This window comes from Megalobrama amblycephala, linkage group LG17 (assembly GCF_018812025.1).
Source record: "Megalobrama amblycephala isolate DHTTF-2021 linkage group LG17, ASM1881202v1, whole genome shotgun sequence".
In the NCBI taxonomy this organism is placed as follows: domain Eukaryota; kingdom Metazoa; phylum Chordata; class Actinopteri; order Cypriniformes; family Xenocyprididae; genus Megalobrama; species Megalobrama amblycephala.
The window spans coordinates 48,029,758-48,046,326 of record NC_063060.1 but is presented as its reverse complement, the minus strand read 5'-3'; the positions used below and the strand labels follow the sequence as shown (position 1 = coordinate 48,046,326).

Here is a 16,569-nt window from a genome sequence, read left to right as displayed (position 1 = left end):
TCGTGTGTGGAGGATCCAGCAGACTGTTGGACCTGTTTTACTGCGGGAACATTGATCCTACAGCATTTCCCCACGACTGCAATGAGACGCTCTTTATGAAGGCAAACCATTGATCCACTACTCTGGATTATAACTCCTCTCCATCGAATGAGAAATTACTGCTGCTACAGAAAGTCAGCAGAAGCTTCAACAGTAAGTGTTCATCAATACATCTTTTGATAAAACTCTCTTTACTGTGTGTGTTTTCTTTATGAATCAAGAGTTTTCTCTGATAAACCTGTTTGTGATGAACAGAATGACACTGTCTTCATTTCTTCAGTTCAGCTCTATTTCATCTGTTTAAACTGAACTGCAGGCGGTCTGTGAACGAGACGCAGGATTTTGCACTGAAACACAGCAGGCAAACGTGGCTCTACTGTCTCGAGAGTGTTCGTCCCGACTGTGTGTCGAATTCTGATGTGTGTCAGTTCTACAACAGCAGCGAACAGACTTCATTAAATCACCAGCATCAGGCCTCATGAACAAGTACAATAAACAGTCAGCGAGTGGGTTCAGATACAGGAGGAATTCAAAAAAATAAAAAACTTTAACAAACAATAAACTGTCCCTCAAATTGGGAAAAATATCATAAATAAAATTCAAGATTACAGATGGGAGAATGAGAGATGTGTAAGTCAGAAGCACCAGAAACAAACTTCCCAAAATTAATTGTCGCTTTAGAGAAGTAAGAGATATTGAGTGTGAAAGACCGCGACGAGTACCAACAAAACACAGAATGATTATCGGGTAGGGGATAAAACAGCCGATCGATTGGGGCAGACATTTAAACACATAATCAGAGTCTATGTCTGCAAAGATCAGAGGAACAAACCAGATGATCACAGAAACAACACAGGAGACTTTTAGTGAATGATGAGATTTGTACCAGATAGGATGAGAAACCAGAAGATATCGTTCAAAAGCAACACATGCCATAAAATACAGACCCACAATCAAATTATAATCATATGCTGCCTGCAGTTTAGATGTCCATTCAATTGTCATAATTAAAATACAAATGATCTGAATGAGATCTGAAAGAATCAAATGAATAACAAAAACTGAAGCAGAGCGCTGAGATTTGATAAGAGCACACAACGCCACCAGAGTTAAGATCATGATGGGAATCTCAACGACTGAAATGACCCAGACGAATACGTTTTCTGCAACATCACGTTTCACGAAATATTCCCTTCGCTCACGTATCCGTTCACTGTTATTTTTTACTCCAGTTGGTCCGCTGATGCTTGTGTTTTGTTCCATTGTTTCATGAAATCTTGACAGGCAGCACTAAATAACAAGCCAGTCATTAGTTAAAAAAAAAAAAAAAAAAAAAAAAAACATGCATTAATTTCTTGTTGCAAAAATATATATTTTTTTTATTACAAACAACAGGGAAAATATATGACATAACTTGTTTTCTGTGTAATTCTTGAAATATTTTCCTCGGTTTGCTTTACATTTTCTTCAGAGGAGATGTGTGTGATGTTAAAATGCTTAAAATACATTAAATGTAAGATTAAAGACTGAAAATCCTCCATCTGAACAATAACACAAGAATGCTGTTGTTGTGAATATTCAGTTCAGCTCAACTGTAAGTGTTTAATAGTTTATTAATGGAGGAATAAATCTGGAAGAACTTACGTTACTGACAGTAGTTTGTGTGTTTGTTCTGCAGGTCAAAGCGAGTCGAAGCAGAAGGTTTGTGGAGCAGCACACAGACTGACAGATGTTTCACGTGTTTGAAGAGCTCTTCATTCGCTGCACTGGAAAAACACACATTTTAAAGCTTGTTGATCTGATGTAGGAAATGACTGAGATTACAGACAAACAATCTGATCAACGTGTGAAACTGTGATTACCTGAAAGGACACGATTAACTAACAATGATAGTTTGAGTGAAAAAACAGTCTAACTTTCAGAACTGGTTCGGCTCAACTACGACGACTGAAGTAAACTGAGAAATGCTTTGCAGCTGCTTGATTTCATTTTTAAACTAAATGTTAAAATTGTGATTTTATAAAGTCTAAATATGAATTATAGAACAATATTAGTGGGTAGTATGAGAACATGACTTTTAAACAGCAGGTATCAGCAGAGCATCATTTATTGGCTCACTTTCATTTTAAAAGTGTCTGATTTGTGTTTAAAGTACATTTTCCATGTTAATTCCATTAATTAAACGTGTTTACACACACACTTTGTTGCAGATATGGATATTTGAAATCAATGATAGGTTAGAAAATGATTATTCCATGTTTCCACTTTAAAAATCATAATTTTCAGGTTTAAATGTAATTGTAATGTTATATAATTGCAAAAACATGTCAAATGAACAAATGAAGTGGTAAACCTTGACAAAATGTGATTTGTAATGTTATTATAAAAAAATTATATATTTTAAAAGGAATTTTTAAAGGTGCCCTAGAACCCTTTTTCACAAGATGTAATATAAGTCTAAGGTGTCCCCTGAATGTGTCTGTGAAGTTTCAGCTCAAAATACCCCATAGATTTTTTATTATTCAATTTTTTAACTGCCTATTTTGGGGTATAATTAAAAATGTGCTAATTCTGTGTGTGTCCCCTTTAAATCCTCGCACTCCCAGCCCCGAAGCTCCAACTCTAAAATACATTGCATAAACAAAGTTCACACAGCTAATATAAAAAAAACAGTAAGCAACTCAAACCCATGAATAGAGACGGGCATCCTGGAGAGCAGAACTCAGCTAAATGCTATGAACCCTCTTATTGAGGGGAGTATACTGCTCAATAAAGGATCTACTCAGCGCCTGATTATTTGCACTGAGGAGGCTGTGCGCTGGGGGACCCCGATGCAGGGGAGCACAAACCAGCCTGGGGGCTGATCTCAAAGGGAGGCTTCATAGAAGTCTTCTAACAATGATCAGCTTAGGGAGCTAAGCACAATTACAAAAGGGAGTACAAAGCTCAACCTAACAGATAAACCATACTGTAGGCCCTCAAGCTCCTCTCCCAGACAGAAAACGCCCAGAAATGTGTATATCAAGTGACATGGATGAACACACTCTCTTGAAACATTTTTAAGGCATAATATAGATTTCCTTACCGGATTTGATATTGCGATCAGACAGAACAGTCCCGAAAGACGAAAAGATATTGACTGATTCTCTAGGCGCTTCTTATATACTTCCAGGTTGTGCTATGATGACGTCATAGGCTGTCGCCGGCCAATGGTATTGGAGTGGTTTGATTCTTGGCTTTCAGACGTCGGTTCACGGGTGACGTTCCCCAAATGCGGTAAATGCAGAGTTGAGTTCCCTTTTGAAAGGGAACCAAATTTAGCTTGATAAGAATTTTCATATTGTCACTGTGAAGCTGCTTTGAAACAATATGTATTGTGAAAAACGCTATATAAATGAAGATAACTTGACTTGACTTAAGGTTTGGTCTGCCTGATCACTTTTAGGGGAGAATGCTGATCCTTGGAAAATTGAAAGCTTACAATAGAGTTTCAGTGCTACATGCTTGAACCCCTAATTAAAGGAAACTAGTTTAAGCACAGTTGATCATGAGATGATCTCATGATCTGACCTGGAATCATCATTCACATCAAACTACAAGACAGATGATGATGATTATGAGCTGAATCAATAAATCTCAAGAACCTGAAATGGAAAGTGGTTCCAACAAGAAAGAAAGAAATCCTCCAAAACTGCTTTAAACAATTCCATTTTAATTTCTTTCATTTCTTCTACACTGTTCCTCATAAACAAGCACACTAGAGAGTCAACAAGCTGAACAACATGTGCTAACGTTTGATTAAAATGAGACGACATGATCTTACCTGGAATCAGACTGTGGACTGAAGATGCTGTTCATCAGAAGAAGGTGTTTATGAGCTGCTCAGCGCTCTTTTATAGCCTGAAAAACTCTGGAAACATCAAACAAAGATGCATTAAACATCATTTACACCTAATGGACACGCAACCGCATCAGCAAACAAAACCAAACTTCAAATTAGAAAACCACTTAAAGAAAGAGCCTCAAGTGTTATAGAAAGGAAAATGTGTACAGTGATAAAATACTCAGATTTGTCATTCTGTAAGTTTATCAAATTATGATTATGCAGCGAGGCAAAATAAAGACAAAATCTTACAGCAAATTATACTACTGAAAACCAACTCTTTGCAACTTTATCTTCAGTTTCATCCCAGACTCTGATGTTTGTGAAGCTCCACATCGATCTGTCAGTCAACTTTGAGTTAGTTTGATTCTGCACTGCTTTAATAATGTTCACTAATTTACCTCTGATTATAATTACTGACACTTGATGTAGTGATAAATGTGAAGTATACTAACTTTATCTGTTAAAGATTTACAAATCATTACAAATGTGTGTTCCAAATGGTTTAGCTCCCCAGTATCTAAGCGAGCTCTTAATACATTATAGTCCTTCACGTTTATTGTGATCTCAGAATTCAGGCCAGCTGATAATACCTAGAATATCAAAATCGACTGAAGGCGGTAGATCCTTCTCCTATTTGGCACCTAAACTCTGGAACAATCTTCCTAGCATTGTTCGGGATGCAGACACATTCTGTCAGTTTAAATCTAGACTAAAAACACATCTCTTTAACCTGGCATACACATAACACATTATCAATTTATATTTTCAAATCTGTTAAAGGATTATTAGGCTGCATAATTTAGGTCAGCCGGAACCGGGAACACTTCCTATAACACCAGATGTACTCGTTACATCAGAAGAAGAATGGCATCTACGCTAATATTAGTCTTTCTGTTTATCCCGAGGTTTACCGAGGTTTACCGAGGATCCGGGCCGTATCCAGCTGAGACCAAGGACCTGCGCCTTGACATGACCACAACGCAGCCCTGAAGTATCAACAGAGATCGAGTCAACTGGATCATCCATTGTGAAGACATCATCAACACGACAGCCAGTAGCACAGTTCCTCAACAAACCGTCCATACCGGCGTGATGAATACGATCCTCAACTGGATGGAACTGAAATAAATACTTTAATTGTTGCGATCCTATCAGACTTATGATAGCAACCTGATTATAACAAAGCACTGTTCGCCAGAGGAGAACTGGCCCCCCGACTAAGCCTGGTTTTTTCTCCATTTTAACACCTATTTGCCACTTGTTTGCCACCTGATGTCACCTGTTGGAGTTTGGATTCCCTGCCGCTGTCACCTTTGGCTTGCTTAGTTGGGGACACTTGACATTTGACTTGACATTTGATATTCAATAGTATTCCTGACATTTATTCAACAGTACTTCTGATCTGCCTGCATTGACACTATTATTTAAGAGCTGCTGTGCAGCGAAATTATTTACCAGTTATCAATGTAAAGCTGCTTTGACACAATCTGCATTGTAAAAAGCGCTATATAAATAAAGGTGACTTGACTTTGTTTATGTTGTCTTTGTATCTATTAATGTTGGTGAAAACCTAATTGATGTTCAGATATGGTGAACACTAGAGTTTTTCTCAGCAGAATAATCAAAAACATCTGATCTTAATGGTAAATAATGACAGTAATGAACACTTTCATTAACATGTTGATCATGAACACAAAAGCCACGTGATGCATATATTTTACATATGATGATTTAACAGATTATAATAGCTGAAATGATAAACAATACAGTTTTTATGTATTCTTTAAAGTTTCAGTCATGAAGGATTGAACTTGAAGCACTTCTACTGACGATCATAATGGTTTGGTTTCTGCCGTTAGAAAACTCTTCACTGATTGAGTGGATGTGGGTGATTTTTACTCTGTTTTCAAAAGCTTGTTACTAAGAGATTCAGTAGTGATCGCACATTTCCTCATTTCCCATCAGCATTAATTCATTATGTCACAAACCACCTCTAATATAACATGAATGTTTACTGTTTCCTACTGAAATTATCTGCTCAATATCTGTGACTATCTGTGAGTTTTATGTGGAATTGAAGCATGAATTGAATCATTGTTTGATTTTGGAGCAGATTTTGATGATCAAAAGTGAGGTTTTGCAGCACTCGTCTCTTCTCCAACTGTAAATCACACACCTGTCATCAATTATCATCTCAGTTAAGGACATGAATGGTTGCAGGATATTCATCATTTCTTCTGTAGTTTGATTATCTTATATATCTTGGCATAAACTACTGGATGTTACAGTTTTTCTCCATCACTTTGACTCATTTTTTAAACAATTGTCATGACTGTTTGATGAAACATCAACTCTATTGCATGTCTGCTAAATGTAGAAGCGCACCCAAAATATTTGATTTAATGTTGCTTTTCCGTTTTTACACATTTCTCACATGTATTCATATATAAAATTGCCACAAAATGACATTCATGCAAAAAAATTAATTAAATAAATAAATAAATACTCCTGTGGTATTTCTTATCCTTGTGGAAATGTTGTGTAATATAATACAATTACATTGCCTCATTATTTGATGTATTTCACTAATATATTGGGTCTAATGGTTTACTATTTTGTTTATTTCATGAAAAAGCTTTATATGGGTAATTATGTAACTGTATTTATTTACTTATTTTTCAAGGTCAAAGAGATGAAGAGAATGAGACCGCTTTGTTGTTTAAAACATTTTAATAATGTGGTTTATTAAGAATATAGAGTAGAGAGGAAGAAGCATGTATTAGAAAGAGCTTTAATAAGAGGGAAAGATAAGAGCATGCTTTACCAAGAGACAGCAGCAGCAGTGTCCAGAGGACAGAGATGACGAGAGCAGCACACGACGGACGGGATCAGACGGGAAAGTTGTGGCAAACACAGAGTTTATTGAAATAGAACAGGAACTGGAACAGGAGATATAATGATGAGTTAACTTGTGGCATTCAGGATGATTCTCATGCAGGTGAACGGAACAGAAGCAGACAAAGGTGAGATGATGGTAAGGATTCCAGTGGACAGGTAAGGAGTCTGTTGTGCACGTAAGGACGTATAGATAAGATCAGACCATGTGGTGGAGTGAACATGGAGTTTAAGTAGGGTTAAGTAGGGTGTGCTGCTGAGTGCTATAGTTCGCTTTGGGAAACGCATCCCTGAGCTGTTGAAAAACAGAGTTGTGACGCTCCCATAGACTTCCATAGGAACTTTGGAATACAGAAGTAACGTGAAGTGAAGTGAAGTGAAGTGAAGTGAAGTGAAGTGAAGTGAAGTGAAGTGAAGTGAAGTGAAGTGAAGTGAAGTGAAGTGAAGTGAAGTGAAGTGAAGTGAAGTGAAGTGAAGTGAAGTGAAGTGAAGTGAAGTGAAGTGAAGTGAAGTGAAGTGAAGTGAAGTGAAGTGAAGTGAAGTGAAGTGAAGTGAAGTGAAGTGACATGTGGCCAAGTATGGTGACCCATACTCAGAATTTGTGCTCTGCATTTAACCCATCCAATTGCACACACACACAGCAGTGAACACACACACCATGAACACACACCCGGAGCAGTGGGCAGCCATTGCTGCGCCACCCGGGAAGCAGCTGGGGGTACGGTGCCTTGCTCAAGGGTCTCACCTCAGTCGTGGTATTGAGGGTGGAGAGAGCGCTGGATCTTCACTCCCCTCACCAACAATCCCTGCTGGACATGAGACTCGAACCCATGACCTTTGGGTTACAAGTCCGACTCTCTATCCATTAGGCCACGACTGCCTCCACGACTGTGTCGTGGAGCCGATAGTTCAAACACTGATAGTTCCAGAGCTGAACTCATTCATATTCAGTGATTCTGAAGTTCTCTCGCTGGTAAGTTTTTGACATATTAACACATTACCTGACCTCTTGAATCTAGTCAATAGTTGTATTTTATGTAACCAGCTTTAGTTAATGTTTATTGGAAGATAATGACGTTAGTTAGACTCTAACTGCAGCTATCTTAAGTGACCAACACTTCACTAACATTAGCTACCATAACCTGACATCAGTTGGGCTACATTTACCTTTACATTTACAAGTTCGTTATCATACAACGTTTATCTTCGGTTATTAGATTTGTAGTTAATGTTAGCCAGTTCATTAAAGTACCAGAGATTAACACAGTAAGGTTAAATACAGTGGCCACTATATTAGGAACACCTTTACAATCTAATCTAATTTAAAGGTGCCCTAGAATGGAAAATTGAATTTATCTTGGCATAGTTGAATAACAAGAGTTCAGTACATGGAAATGACATACAGTGAGTCTCAAACTCCATTGTTTCCTCCTTCTTATATAAATTTCATTTGTTTAAAAGGCCTCAGAAGAACAGGCGAATCTCAACATAACACCGACTGTTACGTAACAGTCGGGATCATTAATATGTACGCCCCCAATATTTGCATATGCCAGATGTTATGCAGGTAAGCAAGTGAAAAATGGCAGATGGAGCAATAATAACTGACATGTTCCATGATATCATGATATTTTTAGTGATATTTGTGAATTGTCTTTCTAAATGTTTCGTTAGCATGTTGCTAATGTACTGTTAAATGTGGTTAAAGTTACCATCGTTTCTTACTGTATTCACAGAGACAAGAGCCGTCGCTAGTAGTGTTAACATATACCTTGTGTCACTTTTGAATGATTTATGGCTTTTGCATATGATTTATTGCACCCTCATAATTCTCAGACTGACAGCTGTCAGATGTCAGGACATGTGTTAGGTAATATATGACCCATGGTGTTACATTGTGACGTGGCTATGTGACTTCCTATACCAGTGGCTGTATGACTTCCCAAGCTGTTGTCTGTACGTGTTAAAAACAGATCAAAACAGGGGGAGACTTTTGACTTCTCCCACCCAGCAATGATATTTTATGGTTTATTCCTTCCTTGTCTCCTGGCTCCTTCCAGTCTGATGGGCAAAGGTGTGATGTCTGCGATCGTTCATTTCTTTGATTGCGGGGTGCCTTAAAAGATACCCAAGCATAGTTTGTGTTATGCTGACACCTCACCAGGAACAGTAATGGGGTTCAATACAGTATATGTTAATTGAGTCAAAATATTTGGATCGTGACATTCAGGTAGACAATCATCCCAACAAAACAAAAGGTATGACCATTAAAATAAGTGGCCTGGTGTTTTAGAAGCCTGTATGGGACATTAATGGTCGATAGGGTGGGGTGGGGGGTCTATCATACTGGGTGATTATGCGTAGTCTACGTGACGCCTGAGGGTGATGACCCATTTATTGGGGTGATTGGGTGAAGTTTTATATATGTTAATAATGTTGTGGGCTGTACCGGCTATTTACGTTTTGAGGTCTCTGTATAAAGCCGGCCAGTTTTTTCGTCAGTATGTATCCAAGCACGCGTGTGTGTCAGACAATCTTCGATCTCAAACAAACTATTTCATTCACACCACGGCTGTTATCGGGACGTTCGAGTGTTTTACTGTGAAGATGACTGCTTTATTCAACAGTGAGTATGCTTATCGTTGTTATTATTATTATTATTAAGAAAAAAAAAAAAAAGAAAAAAAGTTTTATTTGTGTCCGTGAGTCACGGAACTATTACGTTACTTAAACAGGATCTCTACGCTTCAGGTGACGCGGACAATGCGTGTGGAAATCTTGATGATCTTGTTGAACAAATTCAATTTCTCAATCAAGCAAGTGGTATGTATAATTTTACGTTACATGCAGAACACTGCACGTCTAGTGTAATTGTCGTTATACAATATGTTTTATTTATTCATGCATTCGTCTTTTATTTTTTATTTATATATTTAATTATTTTACCAGGAGGGCCGAAAAACGGACTCAGATCTGCAACAAATCAGCCGCCTTCGCGAGGCAGCTCGAACAATCCGGAACTGGGTTAGTGTTTGTAAACCATACGCCACATAAAATGCCTTTGGTGGATTTACATTCTGTCTGAACGAACGCTTGTTGTTCTTAAATTCACACGAATCGTATACATTGCTGTATCGTATTTTATATAATGTGTATATTTTAACATTGTTAACAGGAGATCCTAAACCTGAAACTAGCTCCTCGACAAATCAGCCGCCATCGCCAGGCAGCACGAACAACCCGGAGCTGGGTGAGTGTTTGTAAACCATAAGTCATATAAAATGTCTTTGGTGGATTTACATTCTGCCTGAACAATGCGTGTTTGCTCTTATATCTAGACACTTGTATGTTGTTTAGCGATGGTGTAAATGTATAATGTGCTTTTTTTTTTTTTCAAATTTGTTATCAGGAGGAACGAATCCTGCGAGTACGTCATCAAAACGTGTGTGCATCCAGCCACTCAGTAAGTGTTGTAATATTTCGTTATCTACTATATATGTTATGTTTTGTTTTTTGTTTTTGTTGTTGTTTTAACAGCTTTTTATTATATGTATTCCAGAAGGATTATCGAACCTTATAAAAAGTATCGATACGCCGCAGTGTAGGGGTGATACAGAGAAACCTGGCTGCAGTGGGATAACGTCGAAAAACCGCCTCAAACGTAAAAACGCCGTGGGTAACCGGACAAAAGCAAAACCTCCGGTTGATTGTGAGAGAGACACCGACTGTATTCCACAGACACCGGATCGTAAGAGACCAAGACAATCATTTGGAGCAATAGTTGGTAAGTGTGTGAAATCGTTAGATAGTCAAGCATGTGAATAAAACAATGCTGTGTTGATTTTCTGTTTAAACTGTTTATAATGGTAACCTGTATATGTGTTTAGTATGAGCAAATAGTTTCTAAACATCGACCCTATCTATCGATGCTTGTTAGTATTACACACACACACACACACACACACACACACACACAATATAATAAAATAATATACTTTCTTCTTCTTCTTCTTAACAGATGTGAATGCTGATGACAACGTGGTCCCAGATGTAGATGATGTCCAGAACTGGGGTGATGGTCTGTTAGAATCGTGGGATGCCTGTGAATTCACTGTGTTACCTAAAGAAACGCAACCGCATGTTCCATCTGATGAAAACGTGGCGGTCGTGGCGGAATCAGACCCTGAGGAACTACCTTCAAATCAGGAGGCTTTCATACGGGAGTCACATCTGAATATAGACACTCAATTCATAACCTACCCTTATACAGGACACTGTCAAGTCTGTATTGCTTACCTTGGAGGAGCAGCGTACGAAAATTATACAGGATACAGTCAAGTCTGTATTGCTTGCCTTGGAGGAACAGCGCAGGAAAATTATACAGGACACAATCAGGACTGAACTTCTTGCTTTCGAAAGACACTTTACAGCCCTTTCACAGCGACAACAAGAGCAAGGTATTTGGATTAAACAATCCATAGCAGAGCATCGCTTGAACAACGGCGTGGTCCGTCAAGTGGCCCGTGATCAAGGCCTGACAACAGATGTGTTGAGGCAGGTTGTCATCACTCTTAAAAAGCGTTATGGGTGAGTTGTAATTACTTTTTACATTGATGTGTAATTTTGTTTTGTTTCTTTTAAAAACGATTCATGTCAAAACAGTGTGTAATTTAGAGTGGTTGTTTAGGACCGTTGTGTTTTAAGTGTACAAACGACGTTTTTTTGTTTTGTTTTTTAAAATAAATAAAAAAGAAAATTGTTTAAAATGCCAAAACGTTGTCGGGAGCCAGATGATTGTGGTCGAGGTGTGGTGGGACGGTTTAGACAAGACGATGGTCGTATGGACCCCGTCGAACTGTACTATAACACAGATGCTTTGCATTATTTATTTCGGGCTATTGAGGAGGAGGCTAATAGACCTGTATATACAACAGATAGGTTGCAAGAGTTATTAAACTACACAACACCACATAGAGAACAAGAACCAGACTGTAATTTTGAACAATTTGAAAACTTCCTGCGTATTGGTGGGTTGGCAGAAACACCCCCACAACAATTTGTACCAGAACCAAATTATGATCTTGTACAATTTGAACAAAATCACCCAGATATTGGATTTGAACAAACTGATCCAGAACCAAATTCTGATTTTGTACAATTTGATCAAAATGACCCAGATGTTGAAATCGCACAATTTCCACACCAGTCAGGTGGTAACACTGGTACCCAGTCACAATGCACTCTTAATCTTGACGCACCAAACATGGGTCTATCACATGACGTTATACAAACTTTGATAAGAGAGGGTGGTAATGTGGATGGGTACAGTGTGCTACCGCGCAGACGCTTCAATGGTTTGGAGATCCATAGACTACTAAATCTGAGGGAGATATCTTCTACAGATTTAGCAGACTACACTGTGTTTTTACACAACACACTTGGTGAAATAATGGCATTTTCCAGATTATTAGGCGGTGGTGATAGTTTAATCAACATCACCTTGAGTGGTCCAAGCCTGACATCAGATGTCAACACAGTCGTGGCTGGTAATGATGATGATGCATTAGATTTATTTATAAATCAGTTTGAAAAAATAATGCAAAGCAATGCTAACATACAGTTCGATGAGAGGATGAATTTAAAAGTGTCGATAGCAAGAAGTAAACACGGCGGCGTTTATAGAAAGGTGCGTGATCTAGCACATAATGAAGTGATTGGTAAAAACAGACTCAATCTGTTTTGTCCCACAAATATTTCTAACAATCTTTGTTTCGCAATCTGTTTGGCTCATTTCCTAAATCCTCAGAAACCACACACGGAGCTTGAGTCAGTAGCGTCAACGATACAAAATTCCGCCGGATATGCTGATCATCACAAAATCGCTCTGAAAGATATTGTGCAGTTTGAACGCTTGTTGAATATTAAAATAGTGGTGTTCTACAGGTCAGACACAGGGGATTTGGTGAAGTATGCAAACACAGATGATCCACATCCTAAAACTGTGTTTTTGTACCTGCATGACAGTCATTATTTTATGATAAAAAATCTGCGCGCGTTTATTGGCACGCCGTACGTGTGTGGTTTTTGCTACAAGGGTTTCACGTGTAGAAGAGATCACAGATGTCAGTACGTTTGTGATGTCTGTAATGCACCCGATTGTCACAAGTACCCCAAAGAACCAAAGCATTGCGCCGACTGTTTACGGTATTGCAAATCTGACTATTGTTTTGACATGCATAAAAAAACACCTGCTGGCATGCAACATGCACAGTGCGACGTTACCAAATATTGCCGAAAATGTAATAGGCGTTATCACGTCAGTGGTACAAATCCCAAACCCCATAATTGCACTGCAGATCGTTGCGCTCACTGTAGTGAGAGTTTGGTCACTGGTGGTGAACATCAATGCTTCATTCAACCAGTTAAGCCGGAGAAACCGAATGATCGCTACATATTTTATGATTTCGAGACACGTTATCAAAATAATCAGCACACACCCAATTTTGTGTGTGCTATCACGTTTGATGGTGAGGAGTTTGTGGCTGAAGGGCCCGATTGTGTGGATCGTCTCATTAAAAAGTTTAGACGCCCTCGTTATAGTAATTACACGTGGATTGCGCATAATGCGTCAGGCTTTGACAATTTTATTCTTTTGGAATACTTCACTAGAATGGGGATTGCGCCGAAAATTACGATGCGAGGCTGTCGTCTAATCTTGATGTTTGATGAGGCATACAAGCAGCGGTTTATCGACAGCTACTCTTTCATACCAATGCGATTGGCAAAAACACCTGCTGCATTTAATCTGACTAATGCTGAGAAGGGCTATTTCCCACACCACTTTAACCGTGTTGAAAATGACAATTACGTAGGCCCTTACCCCGACAAGGAATTTTACGGATACGCAACAATGTCGAATCAGGAGAGGGCAACGTTTGATGAGTGGTACAATACCATGTCTGACAAAACATTTGATTTTAAAAAAGAATTGGCAATCTATGGTAAAAACGATGTTGTTTTGCTCAGGGAGGCTTGCATGAAGTACCGCGAAGAATTTTTATTGTGCGCGGGCTTAGACCCTTTTAATTACACAACATTGGCGTCGACGTGTATGGCTGTGTATAAGACACACTACATCCCAAAAGACACGGTAGCTCTGACCCGAAACGATGCGTATACCAATCAGAACAAGACGTATTCAAATGTCTCAATTGAATGGCTTGAATACATCCAAAAATCACGTTCCATAGATATCCAACACGCACTAAATGGTGGTGAAGTTTCGATTGGAAAATACTATGTGGACGGATTCCATGATGATGGTACCACGAAAAAAGCATTCGAATTTCTCGGTTGTTTTTTTCATGGATGCGAACGCTGTCATAACCCCGCCGATATAAACCCTTTGACAAAATTGCCTTATTCCGTACTCCGAAGGCAGTGTGACGACAAGTTTGAAATTTTAGAGCGCGCATACAATCTTCAGACCGAACGGATTTGGCAGTGTGAATGGGAGTTCGCTAAACAGAGTGACGACGCTGTTATAGAATTCATGTCCACATACAACCGCCCTGAAAGATTGAAACCCCGCGATGCTCTGTATGGTGGTCGAACGAATGCGTTAAAGCTATACCACAAAGCTGCAGATGGCGAATTTATTCGTTATTTTGATTTTACGTCATTATATCCCTATGTGCAGGCACAAAAAACCTACCCCGTAGGCCATCCACAAATAATCCACAAGGATTTTCAAAACCTTGAAGATTATTATGGGCTAATAAAAGCTACCGTCATCCCGCCGAGAAAATTGCTTCACCCCGTACTACCGTTCAGAAGCTCGGGAAAGCTCCTTTTTCCTCTCTGTAGAACGTGTGCTGAACAGCAGAACCAGACTCAGCCATGTGTTCACAGTGATGAAGAAAGAGCCATTCACGGCTGCTGGGTTAGTATCGAGCTTTTAAAAGCTGTCGAGAAGGGGTATGTGGTATCTCAAATTCAAGAGGTCTGGCATTTCCCGCAACGATCTGACACGTTATTTTGCGATTATGTTAAGACATTTTTACAGTTCAAACAGGAGAGTTCAGGGTATCCCAAAGACGTCGTTACCGATGCAGACAAGGAGTCTTACATCAGAGACTACTTTGAGAAAGAGGACGTTAAATTGAATCCGGACAAAATCGAGTTTAACGCGGCACGCAGATCAATAATGAAACTCCTGCTGAACTCGCTTTGGGGTCGCTTCTCAATGAAAGAATCTCTTCCGACATCTGAATTAATTACAGACCCTGAACAGTTCGCCCGACACATTTTTAACACAGAATATGACATCAAACATTTCTCATTTGTGTCAGACACTGTTGCACTTGTTCAGTGGGCTTACGCAGATGGGAAAGGATGTCAGACCCGTGACATCAATGTCTTTCTTGGCGCTTTTACAACAGCCCATGCACGGTTAGAACTTTATGATCTTATGGATAGGCTGGGTGATAGGGTACTTTATTGCGACACTGATTCTGTGATATTCACATCTAAAGATGGTGAATATGAACCTCCGCTAGGGCCGTACCTTGGCAATCTCACTGACGAGGTTGGTGATAACGATCACATAGTGGAATTCTGTTCAAGCGGCCCGAAAAGTTATGGATATCGCACAGCTAAGGGTAAGGTGTGTATGAAAGCCAAAGGCATCACACTAAACGCTGTAAACTCCGAGGTCATTAGGCTAGACTCTTTGATCGGACTTGTCGAACAGTATGTTCGGGGGGTGGGTCGTGATAACTATATTCTTGCACGAGCTGATGGTATTGTAAGGAACAAAAAGAAATTCACTCTTCAAAACAAGTCAGTTGGCAAGAAATTCAAGGTAGTTTACAACAAACGCGTTCTGTGTCCAGACTTCACCACTCTACCATATGGCTACTGACAACGTTTTTGGTCACCATGGTGTGCGAGACACCGATGGTTTTGATTTCAGATTACAATTTCCATTTGCTTGTGTATTATGTGGACCTTCCAACTCTGGCAAAACGTTTTTTGTAAAAATGTTATTAGAAAATGCTAACAGTGTGATTTCTAGAAAGATTGAGAATATCGTGATAATATACGACTGTTGGCAGCCATTGTATGATGAATTATCAAGATTGTATGATATCAAATTTATTGAAGGAATACCACAGAGCTTGAATGATGATCAGCTGTTCCCTCCCAATAAAGCTGCCCTTTTAATCCTCGATGATGTTATGAATGATGCATGTAACAACGTCGAGATTGAACGTTTATTCACAAATTATGTGCATCACAGAAATATGAGTTGCTTGTACTTAATTCAGAATCTCTTTTGTAAAGGAAAATCCAGTAGAACCATCAATTTAAACACAAGTTATTTGGTGTTGTTTAAAAACCCCAGAGACAATACCCAAATTAATGTGTTAGCACGGCAGATGTATCCCAGAAACACCCAATTTTTTATGGATTGTTATCACGATGCTACCAGTGTTCCTTACGGATACCTTTTGGTTGACTTTAAAGCAGCAACCCCAGACCAGTATCGTCTCAGAACGAGTTTACTCTCAAAACATCCTGTTGTATACATTCAGAAAAAGAAAAAAAAACACTGACCCTGCTGTTTGTTAAAAATAAAAAAAAAATAAAAAATGTCTGCAAGACTTTTAAGGAACCTTCCGCTTTTAAAGCTGTTATTAAAAGCAACACCTAAACAAAGACGGGTTATTTTAGAGTCCGCTGCAGAC

The 16,569-nt window shown here is 39.0% G+C and overlaps 1 long non-coding RNA gene across 1 annotated transcript; it reads left to right on the top strand.

The window, feature by feature from the left end:
* Window positions 1-10,234: 10,234 nt before the first annotated feature.
* Window positions 10,235-11,068, top strand: LOC125250836. The gene is made up of 3 exons (XR_007180874.1): window positions 10,235-10,283; window positions 10,380-10,604; window positions 10,839-11,068. It is a non-coding gene; the product is annotated as an uncharacterized LOC125250836 (long non-coding RNA).
* The last annotated feature ends 5,501 nt before the right edge of the window (window positions 11,069-16,569 follow it).